The 22318-nt window shown below is 40.9% G+C and overlaps 2 long non-coding RNA genes across 5 annotated transcripts; both read right to left on the bottom strand.

Moving 5' to 3' along the window:
* Positions 1 to 312: 312 nt before the first annotated feature.
* Positions 313 to 7347, bottom strand: LOC124698984. Of its 4 annotated transcripts, none has more exons than XR_007001194.1 (7): positions 5128 to 7347; positions 4795 to 5022; positions 2229 to 2300; positions 1747 to 1832; positions 825 to 969; positions 619 to 710; positions 313 to 506 (listed from the first exon to the last, which is right to left on the bottom strand). It is a non-coding gene; the product is annotated as an uncharacterized LOC124698984 (long non-coding RNA). The 4 variants fall into 4 exon arrangements; XR_007001195.1 differs by having other exon boundaries at positions 4795 to 4983; XR_007001193.1 differs by lacking the exon at positions 619 to 710.
* A 204-nt stretch (positions 7348 to 7551) lies between these two features.
* On the bottom strand, positions 7552 to 8611 carry LOC124698985. The gene is made up of 4 exons (XR_007001197.1): positions 8386 to 8611; positions 7999 to 8256; positions 7836 to 7914; positions 7552 to 7718 (listed from the first exon to the last, which is right to left on the bottom strand). It is a non-coding gene; the product is annotated as an uncharacterized LOC124698985 (long non-coding RNA).
* Between the last annotated feature and the right edge of the window lie 13707 nt (positions 8612 to 22318).

The following is a 22318-nucleotide window of genomic DNA, read 5'->3' as shown; positions in this document are numbered from 1 at the left end:
TAGTATTGAGTACACATGACCACATTTTGGCAACGCAACCACTAAGTAAAGAATATTGATTTTATTTTGAGAAGTGCACCATCCTAAATATAAACTAACGTTTTCTATCCCTAAGTTTACTCCAAATATTTCCAGCATATGAGCAGGATACACAGTTAAGAAAAAAAAAGACAACAAAGAAAGAGGTGCATCGATACTAAACACTTGTAGCTAAGCCACATGGAAAGGAAAGACAACTGCTTAGGAAACATAATCTAAAAAACATAGATAATATATCAGAGGAATATGATGAACAATTAAAAGGGCCTATGTCTATGAGAATTACCTTTCACTAATCATACACAGCATAAAAAAAATCAAGTTTTCACAAAGAATATCATGCGTAAACATCTACTGAAGAGAAGCAAGTCACACGGTGTTTCCTCAAATCTGAATCATACTACCATTATCTCGTCTCCACCAAGGTTCGCACACTTATTGCAGGTCTCTCGAGTGTCTTCATCATGCTACAAGTCCGGGGAAATAAATGAGTCATAAGAGAGAATATCAGCTGTCGAGTCAGCATCTTCCACCGATGAGTTGAACTGAATAAACTCTACACAAAATAAAAGTACGGACCTTGTGTCTCCGTTGTTGTTCTAGCTGCATGTTTGGGGCGCCGGAGGAGACATAAGAGAGTTATTGCAGGTCTCTCGAGTGTCTTCATCATGCTACAAGTCCACCAGAAATAAATGAGTCATAAGAGAGAATATTAGCGAGTCGGGTCAGCATCTTCCACCGATGAGTTGAACTGAATAAACTCTACACAAAATAGAAATACAAACCTTGTGTCTCTGTTGTTGTTCTAGCTGCATGTTAATGAAGCTAGCATAAATGAAACAACAACACTAAGAGGCATGAACTGAATCCTTTGACTCATGCGTATGTTAGCTCAGTCCAAAGACTGTTGTTCTCTTCAAAAGCCGCTACCTAAAGAAAGAAAATGCAGATATTTCAGAGAAATTCCTCTTGTTATTTGAAAAGTTATCGCAAGCCAGTGATCCAGAGATAAGTAAATAAAAAGGGTATGCATCAACTGAGATTCCAGCGATCTCATTGTAATATATGAACTTTTTTATGGGTCTAGCATAACCTTTTAAAACCCCACACAGAGAAATAAATTCAGATAGAAATTCTATTGCCAAGTAGTTGAAACCAGCGTGGTATTTTTTATGTACTCTCAAGAAGTCACGTCACCTTGAGTATTAATAGAGAATGCACCAAGAAAATAAATTAGGATGGCCATGAAAATGTGCTATCAAATATAGTATGCCATTTTGCAAAATCCATCTTAAAACTTATACATCAGCGGTGTTCATGGAGAAACATGAGAAGCACTATCAGAGAGGTAAACTTAAGAACAACCACCTGTCTGGTGTGCTACACACAAATCGGCACATGTCAGCTCACCGAGTACTATTTTGGGCAGAAAGAAAATAAGCGAGGAACGTATGTGATAAATCTTGAATTTTTAGGGCACCTAATAAATGCATCCCCAATAACCAATGTAACGCTAATTCCATGTTGGTCAATAATAAGCATGCCAAGGAATAGTATGTGTCAGAAGTTGAAAGAAGCGATTACTGGGCCGACAATAGCACTATAAAAAGTAGTGTTTTTTTCTAATTAAAATAATTTCTTAGATGTACAACACTACATGTGGCTATGATAAACATGTTAGTGTTACTTGCCAAAGATAGAGAGAACCTGCGGATCCTTGCCGAAGAAGAGGCCGGGGAGGTAATGCGCATCTCTTGTTCTCCTATTGTCCTCCTATCAATAGTCTTTTACACCTGATATTTATAGAAATAGTTAGACATCACAGTTTCGCATCACCACCATCCCGGTTAAATGTGCGCCTTGGCGCACGATCCCGTGAATTTCGCTATGTGTTTTAGCTTTTAAAAAACAAAGTGAATAGGAAGATATTAGGATAAAACAAACAAAATCACAACTGGAGTAGCCCACACATAGACATTCAAGAAAATAGAGAAATATTTTGGGGTCCGCCTTGGCTCACGTCCCCAATAAACAGTTTGTAAAATATTATATTAAGCATCTGTAGAAATCAAATGAAAGACTATCCGATGGGCAAAACAAAATGTAAATCTTCATTAATACATGTCAGTGAAACAATATGTAAATCTTCATTAATACAACATGTCCTACTATGAACTAAAGTAAACAACCTATACACTGCTTGGTCGAAGGAAGTAGACCAGGACTTCTCCAATAGAATGATGTAATGCCATGGCTTAAACCTAGAAAAAAAACCTGAGTTAATCTATTAGTTCAGCTAGATGCCACTGTTTGTAAAGAAATAACCTGCTAGTTAACTCATGTGGCTAAACCATTCATACATATTATACTGTTGAAAGTGAAGTATTGTTGTTCCAAACTACACAGTTCAGAAATAATGTGAATTGGTGACCTAGAGGTACATGTCCGCGTACAGTACATGGCTTGTTAGTTCGAATGTCACAGTGAAGACTTCGCGCTACAACAAAACTACTCTGAACCTGAGTGGCCTGAAGGTTTCATGGCAGGGGGTCTACTTTGAGCCACCGAAAAATGTAAGTGTTAAAGTAAGCTTTGTGAGCCATATTTCAGTTTAAAACAGTTAGTATTCTTTGATATATATGTAACCGTGATGATATGATTGCAACATTGACATATAATAACATTAGGACTCTGAATACCTCTATAATGAGGAGACCCATAATACCAAGGAAATGGTGGTAAACAGAACCAATAGCAAGTGAGTACTGGTTCGTACCGGAAAAAGAGGCGCAAAAAGTAATCTGTTCTCAAAATTAGTCATCACTTGGAAGCAATAATACTCAAATATCATGGTTTTGATGCTTAAAATGATTACTTCACCACACCAAACTAATAACTTCCATTAGACATAACAAAATAAATAAAAAGATATTTTTCTATATTCAAAATAAGGTGACATACAAACAATAAACATCTAGTCTAGAACAAAAACAAAAAAAGTAGACTTTGCAAGGTATTACTGATTTTGAACAACTTCAGTAGTGTATGGGTATCACAGATCATACAAAAAAAATTGGTCATCATTGGCTGTGTGACATCATTATAGCGTGCTGAGATATTGTTGTTGTGTAGCATCAAGCCATCTGCGTGTCTTAGCCTGGCCTGTCAGGGGATATAATGATATTCTGTACCATCTTCCATTTCATATATACTAATGTATTTCGTTTGTTGGTTATACCATTTATTACCCTTTTAAATAGTGTTCCTAAGTACATTTTCTACTATTTTCATGTATATAGTACACATCCTGTACCAGCTGTTTCGTCTACCCTATTGGGAGTAGGTGGTTTGTTCCTCCTAGGCAGATGGCAGGGATGATTTCCAAGATGCTGCATCCTCATGGTATAAATCAATCTTTAGCCTCACCCAACTACGGTGTTGCTCAGTTTGATACTTTTCAGCCTACAGTCCAACCGAGACTACACTGGCACAATCAAAAGGTAATTTATAACTCCTAAGCACTTGTTTGTTGTGTCATAATTTACCAACAACAATAATCCTACTAATTTGAAAATAGATTCAGGCTACCACAACTCCAGATTTTGTTCCAGGATGTGCAAGTTATGGACAAGTCGTGGAGTACCCACTTTGCTCTGTAGGTATTGTCAGGGATCCTGGGGTCTCCTTTTTCTCCTCCCTCACTCTCTCTTCCGCTTTCTAAAGTTCTTCGTCAAGGTTGATTTTTGTTCTCAAAGAAAACAAATAACCTAAGTTTATTATTGTTAGACACCAGGGAAAATAATCTACAACATGAGAATGGTAGGCTGCCCGAATCAAGTAGAATAAATAGAACAACCCTGGACATCAAATGATATAAGTCAAATAGTAAGACAACATATGTATAAACTTAAAAGTGATGGATATACCACAAAATTTTAAGTGAGGCAATAGTGAGAAGAAATCAGCAAAATAATTAAGCTCTCAGCCTAGCAACATGTATAGCACCAGTCGGATGTTTTTTTTTATTTGGACAAGCACGCGGCATGATGGCCACATACAGAGCAATGAAATTTCAAACTTTCGGAATAGGTGCTACTGGAGTTTCAGAGATGCAAAATTTAAATCATTCAATTTAGGAATTAGTTTAGAAGCGGTGGTAGCAGCTAGTATACTGGATAGCATAAATTTATCACAAGAACAAGCTTGGAAAGTTATTCATGCATTCTTACGTAAACTTGTACCAATATGTATTTATATAGCTTGTGCTTTGGATTTTCTAGCTACCATTAATAAAAGTTCAGAATCTTACTTCGTGTGAATTCAACCTATGTCACTGTATAAATGCACCAGGCAAGCTTTTCTTCCTGTACTACTACTCATATACCTATGCGCATATGCTCTAGCATTAATTTTCTTTAAAAACTCCTTCCCAACTATCCACATGGTGGTACAAAATCTGAGAAACTCATGATTTTCTCGTAAGTATAAATCTGAGATGCAAGACATCCATGACACCCAATAGCATCAACCGAATTGTTCCTGTTTGCAATAAGACTGGACTGAATACCCTGTGTGTCTAGGCATACATATTTAAAAACAGAGAAATAACGAAGACAACTTTTGATACCCAAGGATAATAGAACATGGACAGATAATTTGCCTTCCCGTTAAAAAGCTATTCTCTTTTCTCTCACCCATAGATCAGAGACAACACACAAACAAGCAGATTAATACTTTTATTCAGAGAACATTTACCTAGTTTGCTTTAGGGTCTCAAACTCAAGTTCTTGTGGTAATGGCCCAGCGACTGTCACCTTATTACATGCTTCTTGATGTGTTTGCCTCCAACTCGACCCTGCACTGCCACCGCTGATGGATGGCTGTGGACTCCTCCTTCCTCCCCAACTCCTTCTGCTCCCTGGTGCTCATGAATACTCTAAACAACTGCAACTGATGACGATTATATATGTTGTACATATTCAGCTGTGTACATAAAGGGCGCAACAAAATAGAGAAAAGTTGTATAAGAATAAAGCAGAGCGCAAAGGAGAAGACCCCAGGCTATTTATGATCCATGAGAAAGAATACATGATCATGGAGTAAAGTAAGATCATTTTTTTCCATATACTGCAACAGTGACTCCCAGCACCAACTTATCTCTTGGACATATATTATACCTGTAACAAAAAAATAGAAGTATATGCTAAAAGTTTCATAGTCATTCTTGAAATAATATCTGATAAGTATCTAATTAGCTAAGCTAAGCACATCACCAAGTATAAGAATGGCCGGCAAAGATTGGCAGCATTGGTCACAAAGTTAATATAAAATGTAGCATGCTAATTGTATAGATATTATGGTGAAGATACATTAAGCAGAAAGTCTACAGACCACAACTCATAAGTGTCAACTTGGAAGATTTCCGCAATGAAAAACTGAATCCTATACCCAAGCAGAGCATCAGGTAGCAGATTTCAGTTTTGCTGCCTAATTACATCGTAGTCCTGTGACTTTTCTTACCATTTAATTTAAGAAAGGTGTGCTATGTTAATTCAATAATCATGAATAATGCACCAATAGCTAGGAAATCATAGGTTATGGAGTATTTGGATCTCACCTGAACTTTCTGACACCTCTGCTATATCTTGGCCTACATATGATTAGGCATAATGCATGAGATATTAACTGTGTTCCCCATGTTTGAATCTTTAGACAGAAAGTACAAATTTCTCTTCATCTATCTGGACCGGGAAAGCAGTACAAATATCACTAACTAAAAATATATGAAGTCAACTTCGGATCTAATTAAGCATTATGGTTTCCGGAGGACAGACAACATGACGTGTAGGTCTTCAATTAAGGCAAAATGACAGTAGCCCTTTGGCTGATAAGTGCACAGATAAAGATTCCGCCCATGGTTTACCTGCCCCCTGTGAATTGTAAATCTTCCACTTGTTGTGTCCACTTCATATTCATGATACCAAATTAGTGCAATGTCAAAAAATGGAAAATAAGTGAGTACATGGATTTCTAGTTTTAGATCACATCCATGCAATAGTTCCTGCATTAATCCACTATCCATTTAATTTTTTAGGTAAAATAATTTGCTAAATTAGTGCATCCAGAACAGTCCTAATTGCAGCGTAATACATTCATAGGCCTACTAAGCCTACTAACCGCAACATGAATAATCCATAGTTCAGTGTTCCATTGAGGCAATCCATAGTTCAGGCATACCAATTCCTCAAAGCTGGTCCATCACAAGCTGCACCAATGATAACTCTGATTTCCTATTGTGACCGTGCATGAAGTAAGGGCCTTGAAAGTTCACCGAGAGAGGAAATCCTAGGATCAGTCGTATGGCTGACCATCGACATGAGGGCGGCGCATCACCCTCATCATCTTCTCCTGCTCCCGCGCCATCAATCATCAACCCGGCAGGACAAAATCAACACCATCAGAGCAAACCATCAAGCAAGAAGCCTCGCTGCAAAGGAAGCAGGCGCAGCAGCAAGCAAGCACACACAGATTGAGATTTTGGAAGATACCTTGTTGGGCGTCGGCAACAAGGTATGTTGTCTGGCAGCTGCGCAGGGATTGGAGGGAGTATCTAAAATCACAGAGGCACGGAAGTATCGAGAAACATCCAAGGGGATGTTCAAACAGCAAATTCACTTTGAAGAATAAGATAGGACAAACTGAATAAGTACCACATGTAGGATGCGAATCTATTAAAATTATATATATACAAAACCTAAAAAGTGCGAGCCTATTTTCATCCATACTGGTACTTAAAATCATATTAGTACATGAGCAAAGTATTTGACTGGAAATCGCATACTTTGCCTACTTAGCATCAGTATGAATAAATCCATCATTTAGTTGTGGGCTGCTGCACTTCTATTGATGCAATCAGTATAAGAAGCAACCAACTTTGGTATTGTACTTCACCTCACTGAACTATAGAAGGCAATATTCATTAGATGGCGCATGCCAGAAGTTGCTTGCAAGTTTTACCACAAAAATACAAAAAATGTGAATTTCAGACATGCAATTCTAACAAAAACATACGAGGACCTCAAGTGAAGAAGCAAGCTTGCCCTCTGGCTCAGCTTGCTACTGCTACAAATATTTAGCAGTGGCACAACTATTCTTAAATTTCCCATGAAAATTTTCTCACATTATGGGTAACGTAGTAAATACAAACTCGAGCACATTTCGGTACTGAGCACAAAAGAAAATTGGCAACTAACCTCATATCAAATCACAACAAGTTCTGAAACTTATCAAGAATAGAGCAGAATCTTGTGTACAACCGAACAAAGTGGATATATCGCCCATGACAGTACCCAAGCAAATATATCCAGCAAGATGACCACCTATATAAAGCAGAATCCATGTCAAGCAAAGTCCCAAGGATGGAACATCTCCAGAGATGCTGATAAACACAGTATTAAAAATGCAAGAATGCACAAAGCACGAAGGCGCACAAGAGCACAAATACTAACTAATCAAGCTACTGTCATAGTGTCAGGCTTGTGCATTTTGTTGATGTGTCTCTGTGTCATGGTATAACTTTGTTGCCGTGGGCCCTGAGGAGGGGTGGGGTTGGAGGAGGCCGATCCTGGTAGCCCTTCCATCTGACCATAAACTTTAAGAACATCACCTATGGACATGGCCTGGTGTCAAGAAAGGGAGGAAACTAATTTAGCCAGTAGGGCACAATATTCATATATCCTGTCAGCCGATCTTGTACCTATATCAAGAACACATAATAAAATATATACGAAAAGTACCTTGTGTCCAGTCAATGGAAACTAATGCTTTCTTATGTAAAAGCCACATCCTGCCATCTCAGATCAGCATGGGATTAACCTGTGAATAGTTGCAGGGAAAATAATCAAAACAAAATGAAGAAAATGATCAAAATAAAGACACACAATCCAAAAGAAAACTAACATGAATAATGTCTGAACCAAACACGAACAAGAGGACTGCATCTAACATGAGAGAACCATGAACAAAACAACATCCCTTGCAAGAAAAGAAGGGAAACCAGCCAACCGAACTGAATCGAGTTCTTCATGGGTTTCGGAGGCAAATTTCAGGCGTCCACTTCATCTCCCCCGCAATATCCTCACTCCCCCTTCCAAATCGCTGCAGAGAGAAGAAACCCCTTGTAAATCGCTGCAGGGAGAAGGATACCCTTCTGAATCGCTGCAAAGATAAGGAAATCGTGAGATAGAGAGACAAGCATCAGCAGAACTTGGAGGAGACGGACGACGCCCCTGGTCGCTCTCCTCGAGCCACACACCAATTGAAGGAAGAGGAGGAGCAGGAGACCACCTAGGAGGAGGGAGAGGTCGCCGAAGCCGCGGGAGCCGATGCACATCACAGGTTGTCATATTCCCCCGTGGCTTCACCACGTTGACCTCCACCTCCCCAACCATGGAGCCATGCTTCCCTTCCCCCTGCTCCAGCCAAACAGAAAACAAGCAAATGGAGTGGCAGTGAAGGACGGGAGTGGATCTTGATGGGATTGGAGGAGAGAGGGACGGGGATTGGGGAATAGATGAGCATGAGGATTGGAGAGGGGTGGCGGCTGCGGGGATTGGCCTAGGGTTTGTTGGCCTGATCCAGAGAGAGGAGCAAATGGGAGGCTGCCCACGCATCCCACAGCCCACCACATCCACCGACCCCTACACCCGCAGCCACAAGTAAACCAGCCAAAACCCACCCCAGGTGACTGACGAGTGGACCCAGATACCTGTTGGTCCCACGCGCAGGCACAAGCGGGTAGAATAGCGTTGTTTCATGGCTTCATCTAGGGAGGGGAATCTGGGTTGACACCCACCCACCCACGACCAGAAGCAGAATAAACGGCCAAGATCCACCAAATTGACCCATCTGACAAGATCGAACGGTCACCATTCTGAAATCGTTGTGAGACCCCCTATGGGGGGCATCGTTTATACCTTTAGATGCATGTGGCGAAAATTTGGGTCAAAACAGTGCTTCAACCCGGTCATATGGCTCTTTTCAATTTTCTGGACAAAATGACAACAGCACAGATTCCCATGCTGATTCTCTGGACAGATCCTCATTGGGATCGGCGCAGATCACCTCGGATCGCGCTCCGTCCCCGTCTGCAGCTGGGCAGACAGATTCTGTGGGCTCCACCGTGCGTGTGCCCGACACACGCGCGCGTCGTCACGCGCCAGCTCCCGCCCCGGCCCCCTCGCGCGGATCTTCTGTGGCGACCTCGCCCGCTCGCTCCACCCCAGCATCCTCGGCTGCAGACTCTCCTGCCGCACCGGATCCGGTCGACAGCGACCCGGCGGAGACAGGATCTCCCGCCCTTCACGGTCCACGGGACAGTGGATCTTCTGTGGCTTCCCGCCCTGTTCTGCAGCCTGCAGCGACTCGCCCTGTCACTCGCGCTGCTACAGGTATTCACCGACCCAAAGAATATAAGGATGGCACTGTTCGATGGCTCTTATCTTGTACGTCCGGGGAACCCAAAGACTTACCGTCTGCTATTGCTGACCCAAACTGGAAAGGCGCAATGAATGAAGAATTCGAGGCTCTCATGAAAAACAGAACTTGGCACTTAGTACCACCTCGTCATGGCAAGAATATTATTGACTGCCGCTGGATCTACAAGGTCAAACACAAGTCTCATGGCTCTATTGACAGATATAAGGCGAGGTTGGTTGCCAAAGGATTCAAGCAACGGTATGGGATTGACTATGAAGATACATTCAGTCCAGTTGTTAAAATAGCCACAGTACGTCTTGTTCTTGCAATTGTTGTCTCCAAGGGATGGAGCTTGCGACAGCTTGATGTTAAGAACGCGTTTCTTCATGGCGTTCTGGAAGAGGAAGTCTATATGCGACAACCTCCTGGGTATGAGGATCAAAGTAAATCAGATTACATTTGCGAGCTTGATAAAGCGTTATATGGGCTCAAACAAGCTCCTCGTGCATGGTATTCTCGATTGAGTGCCAAACTTCTCTCCATTGGTTTTGTTGCTTCCAAATCAGATATGTCCTTGTTCATATACCGGAAGGCCACTATCAGCATCTTTATGCTTATATATGTGGATGATATTATCGTGACAAGTTCCTCTCCAGCTGCCACTGCTGCTCTGTTAAAAGACTTGAGTCATGAGTTTGCTTTGAAGGATCTAGGTGATCTCCATTATTTCTTGGGTGTTGAGGTCACCCGAGTTGCTGAAGGCCTTGTTCTCAATCAAGCCAAATATGCTCAAGATCTCCTAGCCCGTGTTGGTATGGTTAATTGTCAAGGTATGCCCACGCCTTTGTCATCCTCGGAAAAGATTTCTCGCTCATCACGGAGACTTGCCGGGTCCAGATGATAGCACTAAGTACAGAAGCATAGTTGGTGCTCTTCAGTATCTTACACTTACGAGACCTGATATTTCCTATGCGGTCAATAAAGTTTGTCATTATCTTCATGCTCCTACTACAATACACTGGACTCCTGCTAAGCGTATTCTGCGCTATGTTAAGCATACTCTCACAGTTGGGCTGACATTTCAGAAACCCCAGTCTGTTCTTGTCAGTGCCTTTTCGATGCGGATCGGGTGGCAGGTGTTGATGACCGACGGTCCACGGGGGGATTTGCTGTGTTTTTTGGAACTTGATTTCTTGGAGTGCCAAGAAGCAGAATACGGTGTCCAGATTGAGTACTGAGGTAGAATACAAAGCTGTAGCTAATGCCACTGCTGAGATGATTTGGGTTCAGTCGCTACTTGCTGAATTTGGAATTCGGCTGACACAGAAGCCCTGTTTATGGTGTGACAATTGATTGCGTGCAGTCGACACGTCCGTTGGGAACCCCAAGAGGAAGGTGTGATGCGCACAGCAGTAAGTTTCCCTCAGTAAGAAACCAAGGTTATCGAACCAGTAGGAGTCAAGGAACACGTGAAGGTTTTTGGTGGCGGAGTGTAGTGCGGCGCAACACTAGGGATTCCGGCGCCAACGTGGAACCTGCACAAAACAATCAAAGTACTTTGCCCCAACGTAACAGTGAGGTTGTCAATCTCACCGGCTTGCTGTAAACAAAGGATTAGATGTATAGTGTGGATGATGATGGTTGGTTGCGAAGAACAGTAACTAACAATTGCAGTAGATTGTATTTCAGATGTAAAGAATTGGACGGGGTCCACAGTTCACTAGTGGTGTCTCTCCCATAAGATAAACAGATGTTGGGTGAACAAATTACAGTTGGGCAATTGACAAATAAAGAAGGCATAACAATGCACATACATATATCATGATGAGTACTATGAGATTTAATCAGGGCATTACGACAAAGTACATAGACCGCTATCCAGCATGCATCTATGCCTAAAAAGTCCACCTTCAGGTTATCATCCGAACCCCTTCCAGTATTTAGTTGCAACAACAGACAATTGCATTAAGTATGGTGCGTAATGTAATCAACACAAATATCCTTAGACAAAGCATCGATGTTTTATCCACCTCAAGAAGCAAACACTTGTGTGAACTGTGCATTGATTCCTACATACTTGCATATTGCACTTGTTATATTACTTTACATTGACAATATCCATGAGATATACATGTTACAATTTGAAAGCAACCGCTGAAACTTAATCTTCCTTTGTGTTGCTTCAATGCCTTTACTTTGATTTATTGCTTTATGAGTTAACTCTTATGCAAGACTTATTGATGCTTGTCTTGAAAGTACTATTCATGAAAAGTCTTTGCTTTATGATTCATTTGTTTACTCATGTCATTACCATTGTTTTGATCGCTGCATTCATTACATATGCTTACAATAGTATGATCAAGGTTATGATGGCATGTCACTCCAGAAATTATCTTTGTTATCGTTTACCTGCTCGGGACGAGCAGGAACTAAGCTTGGGGATGCTGATACGTCTCCGACGTATCGATAATTTCTTATGTTCCATGCCACATTATTGATGATATCTACATGTTTTATGCACACTTTATGTCATATTTATGCGTTTTCCGGAACTAACCTATTGACGAGATGCCGAAGGGCCAGTTCCGTTGTTCTCGCTGTTTTTGGTTCCGGAAATCCTAGTAAGGAAATATTCTCGGAATTGGACGAAATCAACGCCCAGGGTCCTATTTTTCCACGAAGCTTCCGAAGTCCGAAGGGGAAACGAAGTGGGGCCACGAGGTGGGGACACAGTAGGGCGGCGCGGCCCAAGCCCTGGCCGCGCCGGCCTAGTGTGTGGTCCCACCAGGACCCCTCCGAGGCTGCCCTTCCGCCTACTTAAGGTCTCCGTCACGAAAACCCTATCACGTTCGACGAAACCAGAGAAAACCTTCCAGAGCCGCCGCCATCGCGAAGCCAAGATCTGGGGGACAGGAGTCTCTGTTCCGGCACGCCGCCGGGACAGGGAAGTGCCCCCGGAAGGCTCCTCCATCGACAACACCGCCATCTTCATCAACGCTGCTGTCTCCCATGAGGAGGGAGTAGTTCTCCATCGAGGCTCGGGGCTGTACCGGTAGCTATGTGGTTCATCTCTCTCCTATGTACTTCAATACAATAATCTCATGAGCTGCCTTACATGATTGAGATTCATATGATGATGCTTGTAATCTAGATGTCATTATGCTAGTCAAGTGGGTTTTACTTATGTGATCTCCGGAGACTCCTTGTCCCACGTGTGTAAAGGTGACAGAGTGTGTGCACCGTGTGGGTCTCTTAGGCTATATTTCACGAATACTTATTCACCGTTATGAATGGCATAGTGAAGTGCTTATTTATATCCCTTTATGATTGCAATGTGTTTTGTATCACAATTTATCCGTGTGCTACTCTAGTGATGTTATTAAAGTAGTTTATTCCTCCCGCACGGTGTAATGGTGACGATGTACGCATCGTGTAGTACTTGGCGTAGGCTATGATTGTGATCTCTTGTAGATTATGAAGTTAACTATTGCTATGATGGTATTGATGTGATCTATGCCTCCTTTCGTAGTGTGAAGGTGACAGTGTGCATGCTATGTTAGTACTTGGTTTGGTTATGTTGATCTGTCATGCACTCTAAGGTTATTTAAACATGAACATCGAATGTTGTGGAGCTTGTTAAGTCCTGCATTGAGGGTTCGTGTAATCCTACACAGTTAGTGGTGTTCATCATCCAACAAGAGAGTGTAGAGTCTAGCATCTATCTATTTATTCTGTTATGTGATCAATGTTGAGAGTGTCCACTAGTGAAAGTATGATCCCTAGGCCTTGTTCCTAAATATCGCTATCGCTGCTTGTTTACTTGTTTTATCGCATTTGTACTTCCTGCAATATTACCACCATCAACTACACGCCGACAAGCACTTTTCCGGCGCCGTTACTACTGCTCATACTTATTCATACCACCTGTATTTCACTATCTCTTCGCCGAACTAGTGCACCTATTAGGTGTGCTTGGGGACACAAGAGACTTCTTGCTTTGTGGTTGCGGGGTTGCTTGAGAGGGATATCTTTGACCTCTTCCTCCCTAAGATCGATAAACCTTGGGTGATCCACTTAAGGGAAACTTGTCTGCTGTTCTACAAACCTATGCTCTTGGAGGCCCAACACTGTCTACAAGAATAGAAGCACCCGTAGACATCAAGCACTTTTCTGGCGCCGTTGCCGGGGAGGATAGGTAAAAGGCACTCATACTCCGGTCCCAGGTAAAAGTACTTTTCTGGCTCCATTGTGTGTGTTCTCGAAGCTATTTCCTTTAGATCCTGCAATTGCATCTTTTTGTTTCTTGTTTACACTAGTTTGGCATAATGGACAACAATGAGCTTCTTATTCTATTTCCTGATTTAAGACATGGATGGTTTGATGCGAAAATTAAAAAACCCATGGAACATATTAGCATGAATACTTTGAATACCATTGTTTCTAATGATATGGAAAATTCTAAGCTTGGGGAAGCTGGTTTTGATGAGCATGATATTTTTAGTCCCCCAAGCATTGAGGAGAAAATTTACTTTGATGATACTTTGCCTCCCATATATGATGATTATAATGATAGTAGTCTTTTAGTACCGCTCTGTTATGGAGGATAAATTTGATTATGATTACAATATGCCTCCTATATTTGATGATGAGAATAATAATGATAGCTACTTTGTTGAATTTGCTCCCTCTACAATTAATAAGAATGACTATGCTTATGTTGGGAGTAGTAATAATTTTATGCATGAGACTCAGGATAAGAATGCTTTATGTGATAGTTATATTGTTGAGTTTGCTCATGATGCTACTGAAAGTTATTATGAGAGAGGAAAATATGGTTGTAGAAATTTTCATGTTACTAAAATGCCTCTCTATGTGCTGAAATTTTTGAAGCTACACTTGTTCTATCTTCCTATGCTTGTTACTTTGCTCCTCATGAACTTGTTTATTTATAAGATTCCTTTTCATAGGAAGCATGTTAGGCTTTAATTTATTTTGAATTTGCTTCTTGATGCTCTCTTTTGCTTCAAATACTATCTCTTGCGAGTGCATCATTAAAACCGTTGAGCCCATCTTAATGGCTATAAAGAAAGAACTTCTTGAGAGATAACCCATGTGTTTATTTTGCTACAGCACTTTTATTTTGTATTTGAGTCTTGGAAGTTGTTACTACTGTAGCAACCTCTCCTTATCTTATTTTTATCGCATTGTTGTGCCAAGTAAAGTCTTCGATAGTAAGGTTCATACTAGATTTGGATTACTGCGCAGAAACAGATTTCTTTGCTGTCACGAATCTGGGCCTAATTCTCTGTAGGTAACTCAGAAAATTATGCCAATTTACGTGAGTGATCCTCAGATATGTACGCAACTTTCATTCAATTTGAGCATTTTCATTTTAGCAAGTCTGGTGCCTCAATAAAATTCGTCTTTACGGGCTGTTCTGTTTTGACAGATTCTGCCTTTTATTTCGCATTGCCTCTTTTGCTGTGTTAGATGGATTTCTTTGTTCCATTACCTTCCAGTAGATTTGAGCAATGTCCAGAAGTGTTAAGAATGATTGTGTCACCTCTGAACATGTGAATTTTTTATTATGCACTAACCCTCTAATGAGTTTGTTTCGAGTTTGGTGTGGAGGAAGTTTTCAAGGGTCAAGAGAGGAGGATGATATACTATGATCAAGAAGAGTGAAGAGTCTAAGCTTGGGGATGCCCCCATGGTTCATCCCTGCATATTTCAACAAGACTCAAGCATCTAAGCTTGGGGATGCCCAAGGCATCCCCTTCTTCATCGACAAATTATCAGGTTCCTTCTCTTGAAAGTATATTTTTATTCGGCCACATCTTATGTACTTTACTTGGAGCGTCTGTTTGTTTTTGTTTTTGTTTTTGTTTGAATAAAATATGATCCATCATGCTTGTGTGGGAGAGAGACACGCTCCGCTGGTTCATATGAACACATGTGTTTTAGCTCATAATGTTCATGGCGAAGGTTGAACTGCTTCGTTAATTGTTATATGGTTGGAAACGGGAAATGCTACATGTAGTAATTCTAAAATATCTTGGATAATTTGATACTTGGCAATTGTTGTGCTCATGTTTAAGCTCTTGCATCATATACTTTGCACCCATTAATGAAGAAATACATAGAGCTTGCTAAAATTTGGTTTGCATAATTGGTCTCTCTAAGGTCTAGATAATTTCTAGTAAAGAGTTTGAACAACAAGGAAGACGGTGTAGAGTCTTATAATGTTTACAATATGTCTTTTATGTGAGTTTTGCTGCACCGGTTCATCCTTGTGTTTGTTTCAAATAACCTTGCTAGCCTAAGCCTTGTATCGAGAGGGAATACTTCTCATGCATCCAAAATCCTTGAGCCAACCACTATGCCATTTGTGTCCACCATACCTACCTACTACATGGTATTTCTCCGCCATTCCAAAGTAAATTGCTTGAGTGCTACCTTTAAAATTTCCATTCTTTACCTTTGCAATATATAGCTCATGGGACAAATAGCTTAAAAACTATTGTGGTATTGAATATGTACTTATGCACTTTATCTCTTATTAAGTTGCTCGTTGTGCGATAACCATGTTCCTGGGGACGCCATCAACTACTCTTTGTTGAATATCATGTGAGTTGCTATGCATGTTCGTCTTGTCTGAAGTAAGGGAGATTTACCACTCATTTAATGGTTAGAGAATGCATAATGTTAGAGAAGAACATGGGGCCGCTAACTAAAGCCATGATCCATGGTGGAAGTTTCAGTTTTGGACATATATCCTCAATCTCATATCAGAACATTAATTGTTGCTACATGCTTATGCATTAAAGAGGAGTCCATTATCTGTTGTCTATGTTGTCCCGGTATGGATGTATAAGTGGAGAATAATCAAACGCGAGAAATCCAATGCGAGCTTTCTCCTTAGACCTTTGTACAGGCGACATAGAGGTACCCCTTTGTGACACTTGGTTAAAACATGTGTATTGCGATGATAATCCCGGTAATCCAAGCTAATTAGGACAAGGTGCGGGCACTATTAGTATAATATGCATGAGGCTTGCAACTTATAAGATATAATTTACATAACACATATGCTTTATTACTACCGTTGACAAAATTGTTTCTTGTTTTCAAAACCAAAGCTCTAGCACAAATATAGCAATCAATGCTTCCTCTCGCGAAGGGCCTTTCTTTTACTTTTATGTTGAGTCAGTTCACCTATCTCTGTCCACCTCAAGAATCAAACACTTGTGTGAACTATGCATTGATTCCTACATACTTGCATATTGCACTTGTTATATTACTTTACATTGACAATATCCATGAGATATACATGTTACAAGTTGAAAGCAACCGCTGAAACTTAATCTTCCTTTGTGTTGCTTCAATGCCTTTACTTTGATTTATTGCTTTATGAGTTAACTCTTATGCAAGACTTATTGATGCTTGTCTTGAAAGTACTATTCATGAAAAGTCTTTGCTTTATGATTCATTTGTTTACTCATGTCATTACCATTGTTTTGATCGCTGCATTCATTACATATGCTTACAATAGTATGATCAAGGTTATGATGGCATGTCACTCCAGAAATTATCTTTGTTATCGTTTACCTGCTCGGGACGAGCAGGAACTAAGCTTGGGGATGCTGATACGTCTCCGACGTATCGATAATTTCTTATGTTCCATGCTACATTATTGATGATATCTACATGTTTTATGCACACTTTATGTCATATTTATGCGTTTACCGGAACTAGCCTATTGACGAGATGCCGAAGGGCCAGTTGCTGTTTTCTGCTGTTTTTGGTTCCAGAACTCCTAGTAAGGAAATATTCTCGGAATTGGACGAAATCAACGCCCAGGGTCCTATTTTTCCACGAAGCTTCCAGAAGTCCGAAGGGGAAACAAAGTGGGGCCACGAGGTGGGGACACAGTAGGGCGGCGCGGCCCAAGCCCTGGCCGCGCCGGCCTAGTGTGTGGTCCCACCAGGACCCCTCCGAGGCTGCCCTTCCGCCTACTTAAGGTCTCCGTCGCGAAAACCCTATCACGTTCGACGAAACCAGAGAAAACCATCCAGAGCCGCCGCCATCGCGAAGCCAAGATCTGGGGGACAGGAGTCTCGTTCCGGCACGCCGCCGGGACAGGGAAGTGCCCCGGAAGGCTCCTCCATCGACAACACCGCCATCTTCATCAACGCTGCTTGTCTCCCATGAGGAGGGAGTAGTTCTCCATCGAGGCTCGGGGCTGTACCGGTAGCTATGTGGTTCATCTCTCTCCTATGTACTTCAATACAATAATCTCATGAGCTGCCTTACATGATTGAGATTCATATGATGATGCTTGTAATCTAGATGTCATTATGCTAGTCAAGTGGGTTTTACTTATGTGATCTCCGGAGACTCCTTGTCCCACGTGTGTAAAGGTGACAGTGTGTGCACCGTGTGGGTCTCTTAGGCTATATTTCACGGAATACTTATTCACTGTTATGAATGGCATAGTGAAGTGCTTATTTATATCCCTTTATGATTGCAATGTGTTTTGTATCACAATTTATCTCGTGTGCTACTCTAGTGATGTTATTAAAGTAGTTTATTCCTCCCGCACGGTGTAATGGTGACGATGTACCGCATCGTGTAGTACTTGGCGTAGGCTATGATTGTGATCTCTTGTAGATTATGAAGTTAACTATTGCTATGATGGTATTGATGTGATCTATGCCTCCTTTCGTAGTGTGAAGGTGACAAGTGTGCATGCTATGTTAGTACTTGGTTTGGTTATGTTGATCCGTCATGCACTCTAAGGTTATTTAAACATGAACATCGAATATTGTGGAGCTTGTTAACTCCGGCATTGAGGGTTCGTGTAATCCTACACGGTTAGTGGTGTTCATCATCCAACAAGAGAGTGTAGAGTCTAGCATCTATCTATTTATTCTGTTATGTGATCAATGTTGAGAGTGTCCACTAGTGAAAGTATGATCCCTAGGCCTTGTTCCTAAATACTACTATCGCTGCTTGTTTATTGTTTTACTGCATCTGTACTTCCTGCAATATTACCACCATCAACTACACGCCAGCAAGCACTTTTCTGGCGCCGTTACTACTGCTCATACTTATTCATACCACCTGTATTTCACTATCTCTTTGCCGAACTAATGCACCTATTAGGTGTGTCGGGGACACAAGAGACTTCTTGCTTTGTGGTTGCAGGGTTGCTTGAGAGGGATATCTTTGACCTCTTCCTCCCTGAGATCGATAAACCTTGGGTGATCCACTTAAGGGAAACTTGCTGCTGTTCTACAAGCCTCTGCTCTTGGAGGCCCAACACTGTCTACAAGAATAGAAGCACCCGTAGACATCAATGGCACAATGAGGAGAAGACAAGCATCTAGCTACTGCTATGGACCCATAGTCCAGGGTTGAACTACTCACACATCGATCCGGAGGCGATCATGGCGATGAAGAGCCCTCCGGGAGATGATTCCCCTCTCCGGCAGGGTGCCGGAGGCGATCTCCTGAATCCCCCGAGATGAGATTGGCGGCGGCGGCGTCTCTGGAAGGTTTTCCGTATCGTGGCTCTCGGTACTGGGGGTTTCACGACGAAGGCTTTAAGTAGGCGGAAGGGTAGGTTTAGGGGCGACGGGAGGGACCCACACAACAGGGCGGCGCGGCCCCACCCTTGGCCGCGCGGCCCTGGCGTGGCGTCGCCTCGTCGCCCCACTTCGTAATCCTTTCGGTCTTCTGGAAGCTTCGTGGAAAAATAAGACCCTGGGCGTTGATTTCGTCCAATTCCGAGAATATTTCCTTTGTAGGATTTCTGAAACCAAAAACAGCAGAAAACAACAACTGGCTCTTCGGCATCTCGTCAATAGGTTAGTGCCGGAAAATGCATAATAATGACATAAAATGTGTATAAAACATGTGAGTATCATCAATAAAGTAGCATGGAACATAAGAAATTATAGATACGTTTGAGACGTATCAAGCATCCCCAAGCTTAGTTCCTACTCGCCCTCGAGTAGGTAAACGATAACAAAGATAATTTCTGAAGTGACATGCTATCATAATCTTGATCAATACTATTGTAAAGCATATGAGATGAATGCAGCGATTCGAAGCAATGGTGAAGATAATGAGTAAACAAATGAATCATATAGCAAAGACTTTTCATGAATAATACTTTCAAGACAAGCATCAATAAGACTTGCATAAGAGTTACTCATAAAGCAATAGATTCTTAGTAGAAAGTTTTGAAACAACACAAAGGAAGATATAAGTTTCAGTAGTTGCTTTCAACTTCAACATATATATCTCATGGATAATTGTCAACACAAATTAATATAACAAGTGCAATAAGTAAACATGTAAGAATCAATGCACACAGTTGATACAAGTGTTTGCTTCTAAGATAGAAAGAATGGGTAAACTGACTCAACATAAAGTAGAAGATTGGCCCTTTGCAGAGGGAAGCATGGATTACTATATTTGTGCTAGAGATTTTCATTTTGTAAACAAGAAACAATTTTGTCAACGGTAGTAATAAACCATATGTGTTATGTATAAGACATCCTATAAGTTGCAAGCCTCATGCATAGTATACTAATAGTGCTCGCACCTTGTCCTAATTAGCTTGGATTAACATGGATTATCATTGCATAGCATATGTTTCAACCAAGTGTCACAAAGGGGTACCTCTATGCCGTCTGTACAAAGGTCTAAGGAGAAAGTTCGCATTGGATTTCTCGCTTTTGATTATTCTCAACTTAGACATCCATACCGGGACAACATAGACAACAGATAATGGACTCCTCTTTAATGCATAAGCATTCAACAACAGTTAATATTCTCATAAGAGATTGAGTATTAATTGTCCAAACTGAAACTTCCACCATGGATCATGGCTTTAGTTAGCGGCCCAATGTTCTTCTCTAACAATATGCATACTCAAACCATTTGATCATGAAAATCACCCTTACTTCAGACAAGACGAACATGCATAGCAACTCACATGATATTCAACAAAGGTAAAAGTTGGTGGCGTCCCCAGAAACATGATTACCGCTCAACAAGCAACTTATTAAGAAATAAGATACATAGCTACATATTGTTCACCACAATAGTTTTTAAGGCTATTTTCCCATGAGCTATATATTGCAAAGACAAAGGATAGAATTTTAAAGGTAGCACTCAAGTAATGTACTTTGGAATGGCAGAGAAATACCATGTAGTAGGTAGGTATGGTGGACACAAATGGCATGGTTGTTGGCTCAAGGATTTGGATGCACGAGAAGAATTCCTCTCAATACAAGGCTAGGCTAGCAAGGTTGTTTGAAGAAAACTCAAGTATAAAACGGTGCAGCAAAGCTCACATATGAACATATTGTAAGCATTATAAGCCTTTACATCGTCTCCTTGTTGTTCAAACACCTTAACCAGAAAATATTTAGACTCTAGAGATCAATCATGCAAACAAAATTTTAACAAGCTCTATGTAGTTCTTCATTAATGGGTGCAAAGCACATGATGCAAGAGCTTAAACATGATCTATATGAGCACAACAATTGCCAAGTATGAAATTATTCAAGACATTATACCATTTACCACACGCGGCATTTTCCGTTTCCAACCATATAACAATGAACGAGGTAGTTCAACCTTCGCAATGAACATTAAGAATAAAGCTAAGAACATATGTGTTCATACGAAACAGCGGAGCGTGTCTCTCTCCCAAACAAAGAATGCTAGGATCCGATTTTATTCAAACAAAACGAAAATAAAAACAAACAGACGCGCCAAGTAAAGCACATAAGATGTGACGGAATAAAAATATAGTTTCACTAGAGGTGACCTGATAAGTTGTCGATGAAGAAGGGATGCCTTGGGCATCCCCAAGCTTAGATGCTTGAGTCTTCTTAAAATATGCAGGGATGAACCACGGGGGAATCCCCAAGCTTAGACTTTTCACTCTTCTTGATCATATTGTATCATCCTCCTCTCTTGACCCTTGAAAACTTCCTCCACACCAAACTCAAAACAATCTCATTAGAGGGTTAGTGCATAATAGAATATTCATATATACAGAGGTGACATAATCATTCTTAACACTTCTGGACATTGCACAAAGCTACTGAAAGTTAATGGAACAAAGAAATCCATCAAACATAACAAAACAGGCAATGCGAAATAAAAGGCAGAATCTGTCAAAACAGAACAGTCCGTAAAGACGAATTTTTTAGAGGCACCAGACTTGCTCAGATGAAAATGCCCAAATTGAATGAAAGTTGCGTACATATCTGAGGATCACACACGTAACTTGGCAGATTTTTATAAATTTTCTACAGCAGGGGCGGATCAATTTCGTGACAGCAAGAAATCTGTTCCTGCGCAGTAATCCAAATCTAGTATTGACTTTACTATCAAAGACTTTACTTGGCACAACAATGCAATAAAATAAAGATAAGGAGAGGTTGCTACAGTAGTAACAACTTCCAAAACTCAACAAAACAGTAGCAAAATAAAAACATGGGTTATCTCCCAAGAAGTGCTTTCTTTATAGCCATTAAGATGTGCTCAGTAAATTTAATGATGCACTCGCATAAGGATGAGATTTGAAGCAAAGAGAGCACCAAAAAGCAAGTATGAAACAAATTTAAGCCTAACCCACTTCCTATGAAAAGGAATCTCGTAAATAAACAAGTCAATGAAGAACAAAGTGAATAGCATATGAAGACAAAACAAGTGTAACTTCAAAAATTTCAGCATATAGAGAGGTGTTTTAGTAACATGAAAGTTTCTACAACCATAT

This window comes from Lolium rigidum, chromosome 3 (genome assembly GCF_022539505.1).
Source record: "Lolium rigidum isolate FL_2022 chromosome 3, APGP_CSIRO_Lrig_0.1, whole genome shotgun sequence".
In the NCBI taxonomy this organism is placed as follows: domain Eukaryota; kingdom Viridiplantae; phylum Streptophyta; class Magnoliopsida; order Poales; family Poaceae; genus Lolium; species Lolium rigidum.
This window is presented reverse-complemented; position numbering and strand designations above follow the sequence as displayed.